We start from the raw sequence: 18,111 nt of genomic DNA, 5'->3' as shown, positions 1-18,111 counted from the left end.
TGACTGTCTGTGTATGAACTGATGATCTCCAAGCCTTCAACCCTTGACTTGAACACTTCAAATGGACCTCCAAGTCATGTGAACTTGTTGGACAAGCCCTAAGGCCTTAGCCCAATGAGAGTTGTGCTTGCTAGCTTGATTGACTGATCTCCTGACCAGTTTGACCTAATTTCTTGATTGGCTTGCACTTGAGGCAAATGGGACAATGCAATGCTATGCAGTGGACCATGATATGCTATGACCTAATATGAAAATGTATGTACAATGCTAGGTGCAAATTTGAGGTGCTACAGCTGCCCCTATTCAATCAGTTGGGAACCCGAATGGATGAGAGCAACGGCTGTCAGACTTTCAGGGTAAACAGGGATTGAATACCAAGAACCGTAGAATTTGCACAATACAGGGATCCACCAATGGAAACGTCCACTGGGATTTGATTTTTATTACTGGGTATATATATTTTTGGTTTTTGTTTTCAAGGGGTACGATCACATCCAGACATCGCAACGACGATGAATGGGAAAAGAAATCACAACTAGATGCCAACGGGCAACTAGGAAAAACTCGACATTTATCGAAACCAACGGAGAGGTAACCAAACATTAATGAATGAATGGAAGGGATACAACCATACGTCAACGGACGACATGGGAAAAACTCAACGTTTACCAAGACCAACGGAGAGGTAGATCCACATGGGGACAGGTACGACTAGACGTCATAGGACGAATAGGAAAAACTCGACGTTTATCGACACCAACGGAGAGGAGGAAACTCTACTGGAGAGAGTGAACACAACCAAATCATCAACGGATGACCGGGAAAAACTCGACGTTTATCGACACCAACGGAGAGGAGAATACTTCACTTGGGAAGGAGGACACAACCAAATCATCAACGGATGATTGGGAAAAACTCGACGTTTATCGACACCAACGGAGAGGAGAATACTTCACTTGGGAAGGAGGACACAACCAAATCATCAACGGATGATTGGGAAAAACTCGACGTTTATCGACACCAACGGAGAGGAGAATACTTCACTTGGGAAGGAGGACACAACCAAATCATCAACGGATGATTGGGAAAAACTCGACGTTTATCGACACCAACGGAGAGGAGAATACTTCACTTGGGAAGGAGGACACAACCAAATCATCAACGGATGATTGGGAAAAACTCGACGTTTATCGACACTAACGGAGAGGAGAATACTTCACTTGGGAAGGAGGACACAACCAAATCATCAACGGATGATTGGGAAAAACTCGACGTTTATCGACACCAACGGAGAGGAGAATACTTCTTCGGTCTGAACACCGGAAAATTGGCCTTGTGCCATGAGTACATCGACCTGATCGTCGGAAACTCCTTCGGTCTGAATACCGGAAAATTGGCCTTGTGCCATGAGTACATCGACCTGATCGTCGGAAACTCCTTCGGTCTGAATACCGGAAAATTGGCCTTGTGCCATGAGTACATCGACCTGATCGTCGGAAACTCCTTCGGTCTGAATACCGGAAAATTGGCCTTGTGCCATGAGTACATCGACCTGATCGTCGGAAACTCCTTCGGTCTGAATACCGGAAAATTGGCCTTGTGCCATGAGTACATCGACCTGATCGTCGGAAACTCCTTCGGTCTGGATACCGGAAAATTGGCCTTGTGCCATGAGTACATCGACCTGATCGTCGGAAACTCCTTCGGTCTGAATACCGGGAAAATTGGCCTTGTGCCATGAGTACATCGACCTGATCGTCGGAAACTCCTTCGGTCTGGATACCGGAAAATTGGCCTTGTGCCATGAGTACATCGACCTGATCGTCGGAAACTCCTTCGGTCTGAACACCGGGAAATCATAAGTACATATTATCTATAGCCGTCAAAACGTAGATAATACACTCGCATGGAAGATTATCCATAACCGGGTTGTAGGTTGCTAAATGAACAATCGACCGAAAAGAAAGGCATCTGGGTACCAGACTAGGTATGCAAAAGATGACCAATCAAAAGAGGATAAAGTTGCTAACTTGGAGCAAGTATCCAAAAAGAAAGTGAAGACCCAATGGGGACAATACTGCTTGATCAAAGCAAGTATCCAAAGGGGACAAGACCATTAATACCACAAAGAGGGGATTACATCTACCGGTTTGTAGGCAGAAAACCACGGAAAAGTAACCAGTCATCATCGGGATGAGCACAAAGGGTTAATTCCAACAAGGGGAGGAAAGTGGGATTTTACAACTACCAGCTAGTAGGTAGAAAACCACAAAGATAGGACTTACAACTACCGGTTTGGTGGTAGAGGCCAACAAATTCCGCTGAGGATGAAATGAATGAGTGCCGGTTAGTGAGCCACTATTCATTCATGCCCCAGGGCAGCACAATAGACGGTCAACAAGAAGCCAATTTAGGATCGATCCAAAAAGGCAGACTGAATCAAGACTCATCCTAATGAGGAAAGAACTCAATAGGGAAAACCCATCCCATTAGGGAGGGAACGGAAGCAACCGTCATCCACGAGGATGTATCTCAGTGGGGAAATGGCAGGAAAAGATTGACACTTTCTGCTTAAGGGGTAGACTCTACATGGAGAGATCAGACACACCCATATCTGCTTAAGGAAAAAAGACCCAAGCTGGCAAGATGCTAACAATTGGGGAGTAACACTGTTGGGGATATCCGCTCGACTGAGGAATCTCTTGTTGGGAAAACACCAACCTCTCAACCATGCCGATGAACCCAATCCTGAAGCCGATCCAATGGCGCGATGCTAAACTCTTTCCAACGACCCAACCTCGGCTGGTCGCCACGGCCTAGGGCTAATGGATATGCTCGCAATGTTGATGCATGAGTTTTTCCTTGCTTTACACCATGCCCCATGATTATGGAAATGCTATGCACTAATGATGCGATATGCTATGCTTATCTAAATGATGAATGCATAAACACACGTCTCCTTCAGAGACAACACCGGGGAACTCCAGGAACTGTGCTGGGGATCCTATAACCATGTCAACTTCCATCCTGCTGGGGAAAGACAAACTTTTGCTGGGGAAGAACCATCAACACAACCTCTGCTGGGAAGGCAGCTTCAGACTTGGAAAACAGTCACAACTCCGCTGGGGATACAGATATCAGTCTATTACAGAAACCCGTCCAATCCACTGGTAGGATGAACTCTGCTGGAGAAATAAATGCTACTTCACTAGGGACGACCCAACCAGTCCATATGTAGGAGAATCACTGCTGGAGATGTATTTCATGAGACCCGCTCCACTCGGGGAACTTGTTGAGGAAAACCACACCATTCTGCTGAGGAGAACAATCCTTGTGGAGAGAACAACCATAGTGGCGAGAGTAACAACTCTGTCGAGGATGATAGCACGTCATATCATACTGGAGATGAATTCATCACAAAACCAATTGTTGGGGAACACACCAACGGTCTACTGATAAACTCCACTAGGGGACTCCCGGGGAAAATAACTGCCAGGCGCTCAGCGGGGATTCTCAACTGGGGAAATCTGTAAGCATAGGCCTGCTGGGGAGAAGCAATCCTTAGATCTGTTGGGGAAGGAAGGTACTGTCCACAGGTATCTCTGTAGGGGAAAATAATTCTGATAGCTTCAGTACTGGCTTGGACTGGGGACGTCCTCCACCCTGAGAAACATCCTGCCCCTGCCCCTGCTGGGGGACGTGACAACCTTCAGGCTTGCTGAGGAGACAAAGATCTCGAATCTGCCAGGGAGATCACACTCTTAATCCTCTGGGGAGATACAACTTGTTTGACAGGGATGTCGGTCGACTCGTCGAACACTGGTGTCCATCATCCACCCATAGCGTTGACCTTTCCATTTTTAAGAACTCCCAGACTCTTCTGGACTTTTCTGCTCCATCATCTTGTATTCCCAACTCGTTCGTACTTCACGGAGGTTGAACTCTTGGGATTCATACAAACTTTCCAACCATCAGACTTTGAAGAGTCTTCTTGATTAATTTTCCAGGACCGTCGTCGTAATCCTTCACCGTCTTTTCACCGTTCAACTATCCCTTGCCCCTGATTCGGCTCTGCAGGGATCGTTAGATAAAAGAACGTGCCCCAGGTATGCCCCATGATAAGGCTCAAACATCACTCTACTGGGGATGCCCCACGATAGAGCTAATAGGGACTTGGAGGGAGAAATGTTGCACTACTGGGGACATGAAGATGAACATCTTCAAACAACACTGCGCTGGGCAACTTCACTGAGGAGAGACCATACGAGGTTCTGTAGGACAAAGATACAGTCATGCTCGAGATACGAACAAATGTCTCGCCTGTTGGTAATCATACCACCCCCGGGAGAGCACTGTGGGTCTCCTAAGTATCCTTCCATCATCGTGAATGTTCACTTTGTTTAAGAAAAAAAAAATTTTTTGGAAAAAAAAAATTTGAAAACAATGATACTTTATCAATTAAAACATGCAAAACTTTTGTTGAGTTGAAACAAATAAGAATGCAAATAATTGGATAAAAGCTCAAATCAATGTGATGGAATGGTAGTCTGCAAAGGGCGAGACTCCATAGATCTGTACAAATTTGAAATCGGTGATATATATTGGAGAGGGCTACATTGAACATAATGACCTTTCCTCTACCATTCTGAATTTTCGATGTATTCAAAGCTTCAGTCGACGATGAATCGAGAATCCCTGACGGATGACAGATATAGAGCACAGTCTTGTCACGATGCAGTTACTTGCCAAATCCCTAATTTTTGCCTAGATTGCCCCAGTGTGAGGTGTTCAATCTAGCGGGATGCAAATTCTTTTTTTCAATGTCTCTAATTTTTGCCTGGATCGCCCTTTCGGGTTTTCAATCCACCGAGACGCTCCTTTTTGCCTAAGTCGCCCTTTGGGGTGTTTGACTTAGCGAGCTTTTGATTCTTTTTTTTTTAGGCGAAGTATTTCTTGACTGCATCTGGATTCACAGGACGAGTGAACTTCTTCATCCATTGATGTGAGTGTTAAAGCACTGCCTGAAAAGGCTCTCTTGACAACACATGGACTTTCATAGCTTGGGGTTCACTTGCCCCTGGAATCGGGCACGAAAGACAAGACTTTCTTGAGCACAAGGTCCCTCGGAACACACGAGGCTTGATCTTCTTGTCGAATGCTTTCTTCACTCTCTGCTGATATGACTGACCATGACACATGGCAGTTGATCTCTTCTTTTCGATTGAATTCAGCATCAGCCAACTTGGGACTTTGAGGGTGCTATATTTTTGTTTCTTTCTTTCTTTTTCTTTCTTTTGATTTGGATTTCTTTTGATTTGGTTTTCTTTTGATTTGGTTTTGCACCCTCCTCTTTCTTTTCTTTTTTCTCTTTTTTTTTTTTTTGATAATGCCCCCGTTGGCTGTTCTGCTGATTCTCGAGGTGCAGCTGAGTGATCTTCTTTTCTTGCTCAAGAAGTCGGGAAATCTCGTCAGGAATCCCTTCAACATCATCTTCGTCCGCTTCGAATACAGGGAATTCAAAATTGGGAGATGACGTCCGATCATTATGTTCAATGGGTTTGAGAAACAACCTGCATAAAGATTTTGATATGAAAAGCTCTTTGAAAAACAAACGAGACAATCGTTATGCAGATGAAAAGACTGCTTTTATTCCTGTTTTTAGGGTTTTTTGTGATCACCAATTTCATGCAAAAAGCAAAAAGGGAAAATAAATGGAAAAACAAATGTTTAACATGAATTATTTGAATGAAAATATCATTGCACAAAATGTTGCCAACAATGTCATCACTTCTCCTTTTGGCATGGGAGAAGGGTTTTTAAACAAAGTGATTATTACTCTGACTTATGAACAAATGTAGGAAAGCCCACAGTGACCCGATTGTGATAGATCCCACCGAGGATGACAACTGTCAGTATCCTTCGCATCAGCAGCTTCCGTTTTCTGAACAACCCTTCTGAAGAAAAGTCGGTGCCAGCCCAGGACTTGCTATCTTCAAGCTCGATTAACACGGGGACCTAAATCCTCCGAGATCAGAGTACCTGACCTCACAAGGTCTTGAACCTTCATCTTCAGCTGGAAACAAACTGTCCATATCATGACCAGGAGCACCCGAGTGATACACACAATGATGTTCAGGCCTATACCACCACCGAGGGTTGACGGGTATAGCCGGCGGGTTTCTGGGAGTAATCAAGTTCCGCTCTATCAACGTGGGATACAGCTCGGCGTAGGACATGGGGATTGGATCGAAAATGATCTTCTTCCTTTCATTACTTGTACCAGCTTGGTTATCCATTGGAGGCTGGGAAGCCTGTTGCTGAGGACGACGTTGTTGATGCTGATATTGCTGAGTTGACCTTCTCTGCTGTTGTTGAGGTTGAGTTGCTGGAATAGTCACAGCGGCAGCCTGACGATACTGTCCTCTGTTTGCACTCCTCCTACGGTGCACGACATTTGTCTCACCCTCTCCCCTTCTGGGTGCCCCAAAGGATGGCTTCTTAGTACTCGAGGAACTTGAAGAGCCAGGATGGCGAACCGGAGCGCGGGTTGCTCTGACATTAATAGTCTCTGCGGCAAGAGGCCGTTCACTGATTCTGATCCCCCTCAATTCATCACCCACGGCATAATCATTGACGAGAATAGTGACAGCAGCATTCTCATGAACGGGTACACCCACTGGTGAAGCACGGTGGACTGGTGGAATCACGGCTTCCAGTCTCTGGGCTAAGGCACGCAACTCCTCTTGCCCCTGAGCAACTCCTTGCATCATTGTCATGAACTGGGCCATGTTCGCCCTCATCTCAGCTAGCTCAGCTTGAACCTGGTCCATACTCCTCTATTGATTTAGTCTGGTTGCGGTGCGGACGATGATCAACAATCCTGTCTCAGTCAAAACCCAAAGTGGGAAGTCACGTCCCCAAACATGTCTGTAATGCAAGGATGATATGTACATGATATGCGTATGATGCGGATGCGGATGCTATCTTATCATGAATGATCCTGAAAAGGATATGCGTATGCGAGTTAACTTTTTTCATGCATTACTATTTTTTTGAAAATAAATATGCTATGATGCAAATGATGCAACATGACTGGTCAGGCTGTGCGTCTCAAGGCACCGGGTCAAAGCTTCGGCTTGAACTCTGATCACAAACATCTGAAACCCAAAGTCAATCTGATCAACTGGCATCTGAAACCAATCTGAGGAACCAAGTCACCATAAATCCGACTTGGGGAGTTCCGAAATAAACGAAACTGGATATTACATCACTATCATCACAGGAACATCCATTGAACGGATGACAGCCAGCTCCTCTGAACAGGTACTTTCAAATTCAACCCGGGGATCCGAAATAAACGGAACCCGCTGATAAACCACGGACAGAACTCCGGCGTCCCAGAAATAAATGTCCATAATTCACAGTCACCATCTGTACCGAGAGTCACCAACTGTACCTGTTAAAATGATCAATCCCCTCCCACTCACGGGTGTCGTCTAGGCCAGGGTAAGGTCGAGAGAAACGCAGCATAAATAACCTTTCGCAGAATATCATCCTGTGCACACCCGATGTATGCACCGATAATATCCCACCAGGGTCTGAACTGCTCGTGATATCAATGTTCCGCTAAGTGGCGTACACCACCCGCTTCCCATGAATCACTCTATTCCTAGGTTTCCTAGATTTCACTCATGGTCTGGGTATTGGACCTTTTACCTCAACTGACTCCCACCCCACAAAGAAAAACAGACAACCAGCAGATGATAATGAATGAATGCAAACATTAATGCACATAATAAATGTAAACAGTAAATGTACATATATACAATGAATGCAATAAATACAACAGCAAACAGCAACCAAAATCCTAACCTAGAGAGCGCTAGGAGAGACTCGCTCAGGGAAGATGGACCAGCATAGGTCAACTTCATCTTGTCCCCAGCAGAGTCGCCAGCTGTCGCATCACGCGAAAAACCGGCGGGAAAAGAAAGAACAACAGAGCCGCCACCGTGCGTTATTTATCCCAAAAGAGGGAAAGGAAACGCTCAGAGTAAACCTGGAAAAGACATGGTCTCGCGACCAAAGAGAATGGGTTCGGGAGTCGGTTATGCGAAGGGAAGGTATTAGCACCCCTACGCATCCGTAGTACTCTACGGGATCCACGCACAAAAGGAAGGAAATTGGTTGCTAAACACTGCTCAAATACTCACACACACTGGCTGAAAGAAACGCAAGAGACTGACTGAAACTGACTCGGCAGGATATCGTATCCGGGGCCTACTTAGTCTATCAGGCATAGACATCAGAGTCGAAGTAGTTCGGACTGGGGAAACGACACATGCTCGCTAGGATATCGCATCCTATGCATACGTATCTTCTCGGACGAGAGAAGAATCAGAGCATTCGTAGCTCGGCTGACACGCACACAAACAAACAAGACACACACAGGCAAACGTGGAGCCCGACTGCCAATCACTGGACTTATGTCAGCATCCGAACCTAAAACACACGCAAAGAGGCAAACGTGGAGCCCAAATGCCAATCACTGGACTTACATTGACATCCGAACCTAAACACACACACACTGGAACCCAAATGCCACTCGATGGACTTACATCGGCTTCCAAGCACACAACAACACAACAGGTTGATAGGGAGTCGGGGACTCAGCCTATAACTGTCAAGCACACACACAAAAGAAAAGAAAAGGCGCCCGGAGAGATCAGCTCAATCTCCTGCCTACATACTTCATCTGGTATGAAGATCAGGGCGATGTAGTTCCCCTACAGAGGGATAAAGGACTAGCCTAACCAGATAACAGAGGGAGACACAACTAGGGAGACTATGACTCGAGCCTAGATGTTATCATGCAAATCATCCCTAAGTTAGGGTTTCTAGCTAAATGGCACAAGGGCCAACCTATCCTAAGCATGGCTCACACAGGAAGCAAGCCACACACACTTAACTTGCACAGGAAGCAAGCCAAGCAAAACCTAACTTGCACAGGAAGCAAGTCTAAACTAAACCTAACTTGCACAGGAAGCAAGTCAAACAATCCTAACTTGCACAGGAAGCAAGTCAAACAATCCTACAAGCACAGATAGCACACGCTATACACAAACAAGTGGCTCAAACAAGGGTTAGGTTTTAGTCAAGGGGTCATATCAACCTCAACAAACAAACCTCTGGAATGGGGTGAGTGTTGCTCTTAACCTTGCCATTGAGGGGCTAAGGTGAAGCAGATGAAAGGTGAGTGAAGATAAGACTTCACAGCTCTTATCCCTGGCCTGGGAGAGCTCAAGACAAGAATGTGTGGGTTCAGAAAGTGGGAACCCTTCTACACATTTAAGACTGACTCAACTGTGCGATTGCACAAGATCTTGGGTTTTTATCTGTAATGCATCAACACAGTGGTGTGAGCAAAGCAGATGACACACTGAATAGTGGGGGATAGATTGCATATCCCTACCTTCCACCAATTGCCTCTTCACTTAGGAGGACTTTGACTCTATGCAAGGACAAAATTAAACATCCACAAACATTGCCTCTTAAGGAGGACTTCAGACAGTTGCCTGGCCCAGTAACAGGCCAGGTCTTCCAGACTACATGAAGTAAAAGAGACATACCTGTCATACCCCAATTTTGTCCGGGCATATTTAAATTTTCACAGAATTGATTTCATTTTTTGCATCATATACATACCATTGCATACATTGCATCACGAATAACACCTAAAACGTCAGTCAGAATGAATTTATTTGAGAATACAGAAAAATCGGTTGAATCGTTAAAATTTGAGGAAAGACTGTATTTTTAATAAGTATATTTTGTCCTGACAATTTTAGTGTGACCAGTTCGATTTCTTTTTCGAACAAAATTTGCATTCGATTTCTTTTTGTAATTGATCAAATATTTTTTTTGATATTTTTTTAAAGAAATTAGAATAGTTTTTTAAATATTAAGTTAGTTTTTAAATATTAGTTAATTTAGATATTAATTAGTTTTTTATTAGTTAGTTTTAAAATATTAGTTAGTTTTTAAAACATTAGTTAGAGTTTTATTTTATAATTTAAATTAATTATTAGTTAGTTTTTATTTATTATAGCAATTAAAATATATTATTGTTGCATTGGATTCCCTCCACATAAAAAACAAAAAAATCTCTCTAATCCTAACGTCTCTCTCCACTACAATTTCTGTCTGCTCCACTCACTCTCCATTACCTCTCCTCTCTCTCTACTGTACGAAAGAAAAGAAAAAAAGAAAAAAAAGAAAAAGGAGAATCCCTATTTGAATCACCCAGCTCCCTCACTCTCGCAGACACCATTCACTACTCACATCTCTCTCTGAAAAAAATCCCTCATCTTTCACTCTCTAAAAAACAGAGGAAAAAATAAAAAAATAGAACTTTCCCTCTTCTTCATCGTAACTCACCTTCAACCTTAAACCCTCTGTCTCTCTCAGTCGCACACACCACAAAACCTTCCGCACGATCTCCACCGCCACGAGCTCAAGCTCGCACAACCAAAAACCACCAAACCCTTTCCGCCGTCGAAACCGAAACCACACCCCACCGCTTCGTTATCCGCCGATGACCCTGTGTCACAAACCAACGCGTGCTATCCGCCTTCATCCCTCACTCTTCTGCGTTTCATCCAACAACAACAACATCGAAGAATGGCTGAGCTTCGGTTCTCCAACTCTGCTCGAAGTTAAAGGTTTTGGCTTCAGATCACTTCAATAAGTCGATTGCCGTTCGAACTTATTTTGATGATGTACCGTGGATAAGTGGATTTGAAGAACCCCATGATGATAATCTTCTGAAATAAACTCTTGGCAACTATTCATCTGTACGGTAACATATCGATTTAAGCTTATTTAGAATTTTGATTATTTCATGACAGTATTTGATATATTTGGGTCATGTGCGTGTTTGTGCTTTTTCTATCTTCCGATTTGTTCTAGTTGTAGATGTTATCAACATATTCTGTGTTAAAATTTCGGTGAGAATGGTAAAAAATTTCTGAATATTGTTACTCTGTATCGTTGATGTTCTTTGTTTTATGATAATCACCGCAATGTTGATAACGATTCGAATTAAGTTCGTGTCGATGATATGCTGGCTTTCTTTTTCCAGTTGCTTCTTGAAGTTTTAGCATTCGTTCTGCTATTTGTTGCTTGGAATTGGTATTGTGAAGTTGAAAAGTTGAAAGTTTTTATGGTGACTGTTTAGTTTCCATTCTGTAATACAATGTGTGAAATTTGTTTCGCAGTACTGTAATATGCATAAACTGTATCTTGTAGCTTCCAAGCATTTTCTTTTTTTTTTCTCTCTTCTTGTATTATAAAGCCGTACCCATGTTACCGAGTACCTATTCTTTCCGTTTTTTTTACCATGATGACATTGTTTTGCTATTGAAAAACTTCTCACCACTTGCTGATTGTCCTGAACCTTAATTGTGTTGGTACCTTAAAATCAAAGATTGTGTTTATCAGCTGGTATTTGATTAAGTAGAATGCTAAACAGAATATGCTTGTTGATTAATTTTGGGCTAGATTTTAGTCATAAAGTTATAATCCTCTTGCCAATTGATTGTTAATTACATTGCGGGGTAGCTTTTTTAGGATCTAAAATTCTTTTACACGTTGTGAAATGTTGAAATATGAATTTTGTAAATATAACTGGTTTCTATTGCTTTACAATAAAATTAAAATTTCCATTCGCGGATCCGGTAGCTTCATGCCGATATACCGCCAAAATTCCAAATACATCAATTGTATATTCTTCACCGTGTTTCGATCTCATGCGGAGTTCCAATTGCCGCCATGTATAAACCGGTTTATAAGCACATTTTGTCACCGATTCAATTTTTATAAATCAAAGTTGTCACTAATTTGTTTTTTTCATAAAAATTATTATTAATTGAATTTTTGTTTGATTAATTGTTTTTAATTAATTAATCTTAATTAACTTAATTATTTGAGATAATTAAATAATTTTGATAATTAGTTTTAATTAATTCGATTAATCAACTTAAGTAAAATTTGATAATAATTAAAGGATTTTCTTTTCCATCATCATTTCATAATCATTTTTAATTCAATTTCATTCCAATTCACCATCGATTCAAACCAATTTCAAAAAGCACAAATCATACAATTCTCGATTTAATGTCGAGCCCTCTTTAAAAAACACCCTTGTAAGTCGATTGCTCTTCGCATCGCCATCAACCTCACATAGCTTACTCTTGGGCTTCCTTACAATGAAACCTACTTGGTTATTGATTAATCGAGTAGATGAAATAATACACTAAATAAAATTCATTTATTCAATCAACATGAATTCAAGCATTTCTCCAAACCATTTAACTTCTAAAGTTTTTTCTCTTTCAAACATAAACTTGGGATGAAAAGGAGATAGTAAGCGTACGCTTCACTATTTCTCAAGCACTTGAACAATTGGCGTACGCCATATTGCGTGAGTTCTTGTCACCCGATTAAACCCTAATAATCATACAAAATTCAAACCATTTTTCCAAACCAACTCAATTCCAAAAGAATTTCCCATTAAACATAAAATTTGGGATGAAAAGGAGATAGGAAGCGTACGCTTCATTATTTCTCAAGCACTTGAATAATTGGCGTACGCCATATTGCGCGAGTTCTTGTCATCCGATTAAACCTTAATTACACAATTTCAAATCACTTTTCCAAAATCAAATATAATTTCTAAACTCAAATCAATTTTCAAACCATTCAACTTCTAAAAGATTTTTCTCTTTTAAATATAACTTGGGATGAAAAGGAGATAGGAAGCGTACGCTTCACTATTTCTCAAGCATTCGAATAATTGGCGTACGCCATATTGCGCGAGTTCTTGTCACCCGATTAAACCTTAACCCAACAACTTCAAATCATAATATTTCAAAACATTTCTACAAATTCCAAATCCTTTTAATTCCATATTTCAGATGAAAAGAGGATAGGAGGCGTACGCCTCACTATCTTTCGATTATTCGAATAATTGGCGTACGCCACATTGCTCGAATCTTCGTCATTCAAATAAAACCCTAATAATCATACAATTTCAAATTACAAATTCTACAACAAATTCCAAATCCTTTTAATTCCATATTTCAGATGAAAAGGAGAATAGTGAGCATCCGCTTCATTATCTCTCGATTATTCGAATAATTGGCGTACGCCATATTGCCCGAATCTTCGTCATCGAATTAAAGCCTATCAAAATACAAATTATTTTCACAAATCAAATACGATATCCAAACATTATCTTTTACAATTTAAACCTCGGATGATAAAAGAGGGGAGGCGTACGCCTCACCATCTCTCGATTATTTGGATAATTGGCGTACGCCATATTGCACAAATTATCGACTTCCGACTAAAACACGCTAAATAAACTTGGATAAAGGAATAGGTGGCGTACGCCTCGTTATCCCTTGAATAAGCAAGTAGGAGGCGTACGCCTCACTACTGTGCGTATTCAACATCCACAAACAAACTTTCAAAATAATTCGAGCGAAAAAGGAATAAAAGGCGGACGCCTTATTATTCCTCGAAAGAATTGAACAATTGGTGAACACCACATTGCTCAACCTTTCGTCGTTCTCCAAAAAACATCTTCAACAAATCAAACCTAACTTCTCGCCCCCGCGCGATTGAAACCAAACAAAACACCCAAACACATCAATTCAACTCGTCACCCCCGTGTGACCAAAACCTTTTCAAAAGAACACTGTCAATCCTTTCTAATGCGCACAACAAACCAGTGCTTAAGCCTCCGCCGAGAGTAGACAAGCCAGCGTTTAGCCTTTAGGACGCGATCCATACAGTCGTTCATTAAAAGACACCAACAAACCGTAGTTCCCCGAACTACGAATGCTCTGATTTCCTTATTGCACCATAAGGATACGTAGGCAGGAGATTGCTATATCTTCGCGAGCACACTAATAAAAAACCTCCCATTTCCCCTCCTGAGGTCTTCACCCATATCTATCATCAATTCTAATTACCCGAAGAAAAGCAAATAACATGTAATTAACATTCAAATAGCAAATTGGACTAAAAGGTTCCCGTTGAGTACAACGGACGTGAGGGGTGCTAATACCTTCCCCTTGCGTAATCGACTCCCGAACCCGAATATGGTTGTGATGACCATTATTCCATTTTTTTAAAAGGTTCCCGTTGAGTACAACGGACGTGAGGGGTGCTAATACCTTCCCCTTGCGTAATCGACTCCCGAACCCGAATATGGTTGCGACGACCATTATTCTATTTTTCAAAGGTTTTATCGATATTTTCCTATTCCTTCATTGGGATAAATAAAGTTCGGTGGCGACTCTGTTCGAACTAATTTTTCCGCGACCATCGCGAGGAATCGCATTTTTCGAGATGCGACAGATGGCGACTCTGCTGGGGACATTTAGCTCCATGCTAGAGAGAGTCAGACCTAATTTAGTTCAAATTGCTATGAATGTTAAAATATTGTTTTCTTCCTTATTACTTCTTTATATCTTGTTGCATTATTTATGCTATGTGATTTATTCTGCTATTATGTTGGGTGATCTATGGTTTCTGACACATGTTGTGAGATAAGCTCCATACCCGAGCTTTGAGAAGAACTTAGAACCCGGAGTTGTGTAGTATTGAACCGGGGGGTGTACACCTCATTGGGACAATACGAGAACTCCACCTAGAGTAGATCTGTTCAGAATTTCCATCCTAATATGGCTAGCCCATTATTGCGAGGAAACGTTGAACATGGTCCATGACTCTGGGAACCTCATCTTAAACTGAAGTCCGTCTTCATGATTGGCGATCGTGTAGTATTGAACCGAAGGGTGTACACCCTGTTCGAACAATATGAGGATCCCACTTAGAGTAGACCGATTCAGAACTTCCATTTCAATGTGGCTAGCCCATTATTGCGATGGAAGACTGAACTTGGTCCATGACTCTAAGTTCGTATCATGAAACTGGATAACCTTAGGAGCCATCCTTTGTGTGTGGGGTAGAGAACATAGAACCTCTTTATAGGGTGTACCATATGATCCTCGTGATATCCTGGATCCTAACTATACCTGAATTACATTTCCTTTGCATACCTAAATACAAAATTTCACGCATTCTCATCTCATCAGCATGAATTGCATATCATCTCCGTAAACAAAAAAAACTCATCCCATCCTTTGTCCATAACCCGCAGTTGAATTCCCGACATTCGTATCAGACTTGAAGTAGTTCTGGAAAGATTATGGATCCGTTGGAGCAAAGCCATATTGCATTAAGAGGAGATGTTGACTCGATGAAAAATCAGATAGACCAACTTGTAGAGGCTATGATGGCTTTGGCAAAGAGGGAGGACAACATTCAGCAAGCTGCAGTTATTGAGAATGTAGTTCCGCCTCCAGTAAATGATCTTACCCAACCTCGGCCTGTGCAAACCCCAGTTAATAACTCGGTTGTACAAGAACGTCATATTGTTCGAAATAAGGGTTCCTCATATCATGATGATGTTGAGTATCATAGCTTTGCATTCTCTGTGCCAGATTCCCATGGGACAAGCCTTGTGGTTAATACTGAACAATCACAAGATGATGAGATTGCTAAAAGATGTTGCGTGCTAGAGAAAAGACTCAAAGCCATAGAAGGACAAGATACTATTGAACAGAGTGCCTTAGACATGTGTTTGGTACCTGGCCTAGTTATACCCCCAAAATTCAAAGTACCAGAATTTGAGAAATACAAAGGGGATAGCTGTCCAAAGCACCATTTGGTGATGTTTTGCCGCAAAATGACTTCTCATGCCCATAATGATAAGTTAATGATTCACTATTTTCAGGACAGTTTGACTGGGGCATCATTGAGTTGGTATATGAAGTTAGAAAGGAGTCACATTCACTCATGGTTGGACCTAGCTAACTCCTTCTTGAAGCAGTACAAATACAATTTGGACATGGCTCCCGATCGCATGCAGTTGAAAGCCTTATATAAGGAGAGCAACGAATCCTTCAGAGGGTATGCCCAAAGATGGAGAGAGTTAGCAGCTCACGTTGAACCACCACTCTTAGACAAAGAAGTGATGGAATTATTCAGGGATACCTTGCAAAGCCCTTACTTCGAAAGGATGATTAGCAGTGCAGCATCAGACTTCGCTCACTTGGTGTCAATTGGAGAACGCATTGAGAATGGCCTCAAAAGTGGAAAAATCCAATGCGCCTCAAATAGCCAGAGCATGGAGAGTGAATCTATTCCTAGTTCCCAAAAGGAAGAAGAAGCTGAAATTAACGCAGTCTGGGAAGCTCCACAAGCTTCACACCAGACATCATTCTCTCCACATGGTCAGTATCCTACAACTCAAGGACCTCTTCAATATCAACGATGGATTCCACCTCAACAGCCATACAAACGGCAGAATACTCTGCATCAGCATCGTCAGCATGCTCAACAAAGGCCAAGGAAGCCAGAGAGACACATCGATCCGCTTCCAATGCCATACAGTCAATTACTTCCATATTTGATCAAGAGAGGACTGATAGTGCCAAAGGAGATAAAACTAGTAAGTCCTCCATATCCACCAGGCTTTGACGCCAATGCTCGATGTGACTTCCATGCTGGGGCACAAGGGCATTCAACTGAAGACTGCAAGGTGCTCAAGAGTGAGGTACAAACCCTGCTTGATTCCAAGATGTTCTCATTTGCGCCTCGAAGCTTGCAAATCAATAATACTTCTTCGCCTAGCTATGCAGGTCCATCAGTCCAAACCGTGGAAGAGATTTCCGAGAATATGTCTGAAGATGATTGTCATACTAGTCTCGACGAGCAGAACTACCACCACTATGAAGAAGGATAGCCCAACAGTGAACCAAACACGAGAGAGTTTCCTCTACACTGGCAACCATTTGGCTACTCCTCGTATTTCATTTGTATTTTTCTTTGCATGTTAAGTACTTATCTGCTTTCAAGTATTGTTGATTTCCTTTAATGGTAATATTAATGAAATGATTATGCATGTTTTGAACGAATCCTTTCGTATTCACTCGTTTTTTCTATTGATATAAAAAATATTTCTCCCATTCACTTATCAAACTGTTGTTTTAGAAAAGATTGAAGGGAGGATGACGAAAAAATACCCATAATTGCTGACTGTATGCTTTCGGATAAAACCTTGCTGATGATGTACAGGCATTGTTTCAAATCCCCAAACACTGGAGAGATAAGGAGTTAATCCCTAGTCAACCACTTCGAGCCTAGAAGTAGGAGTTTCTTTCGGATTTACAAACCCTTACATTTAACCTGGGGCAAGGTAGTGTTCAGTTAATTTGACTACGCATTCAAATTACAAGATGAGACATCCCGTATGAGGATCAACCACATGCCATTCTTCGCACACATCCCCAACTGTCGAAGTAACCTTGAAAAATACCAAAGTTATGTCGGTTGTTCTTCAATGACCAATGACTTGGCAGTCATAATCTTTCAAAAAAAAATCAAAGAAAGAGCCCGCTAAGTCGAACACCCAAAAAGGAGACTTAGGCAAAAATTAGGGCAGTCCCGGTGGACTAAAAAGCTTCAAAAAGCAGTCCAGGCAAAAGTTAGGGATCAAAGCAAAAATCAAAAGAGGTAATGAAAAACCTCAACAAAACAAAACAAGATTCAGTGACCACCATGTCAAGAATCAAAGGGTCACCAACATCCATGAAGAGCAAAATAAGGTGACTGTCATTTCAAGTGAATCTTGAATCCTCATCTTTATCCTTACACCTTCAAAAGGACAAATGTGTATGTTGAATTAACTGAGCGTAGGGTTGGAGATCATCATGAAGAAGGGGTGGGTTAAAACAAAACTTGAGCCTTACATCTTTTGTTTCAATAACCATGAACCAGGCCACGTTACAACCCTTAAAAGACCTAATTGAGGTAGGGTTTATTGTGAAAGCATACTACAACAAGGTTGCGTAAACCGACTCCTAAATATTTGCTAATCACCTGTATTGGTATCATATTCTCACTGTATCTTTCACACACTAGCTAAATCAGCAATGTGTTTGATCTAATGGATCATTCGTCACACACTATCACATCACTTCA

At 41.9% G+C, this 18,111-nt stretch overlaps 1 long non-coding RNA gene across 1 annotated transcript; it reads left to right on the top strand.

The window, feature by feature from the left end:
* Nucleotides 1-10,181: 10,181 nt before the first annotated feature.
* On the top strand, nucleotides 10,182-11,495 carry LOC127135417 (uncharacterized). The gene is made up of 2 exons (XR_007808546.1): nucleotides 10,182-10,850; nucleotides 11,138-11,495. It is a non-coding gene; the product is annotated as an uncharacterized LOC127135417 (long non-coding RNA).
* The last annotated feature ends 6,616 nt before the right edge of the window (nucleotides 11,496-18,111 follow it).

This window comes from Lathyrus oleraceus, chromosome 4 (genome assembly GCF_024323335.1).
Source record: "Lathyrus oleraceus cultivar Zhongwan6 chromosome 4, CAAS_Psat_ZW6_1.0, whole genome shotgun sequence".
In the NCBI taxonomy this organism is placed as follows: Eukaryota; Viridiplantae; Streptophyta; class Magnoliopsida; order Fabales; family Fabaceae; genus Lathyrus; species Lathyrus oleraceus.
The sequence above is the reverse complement of the archived record's forward strand: the minus strand, read 5'-3'. Positions and strand labels throughout refer to the sequence as shown.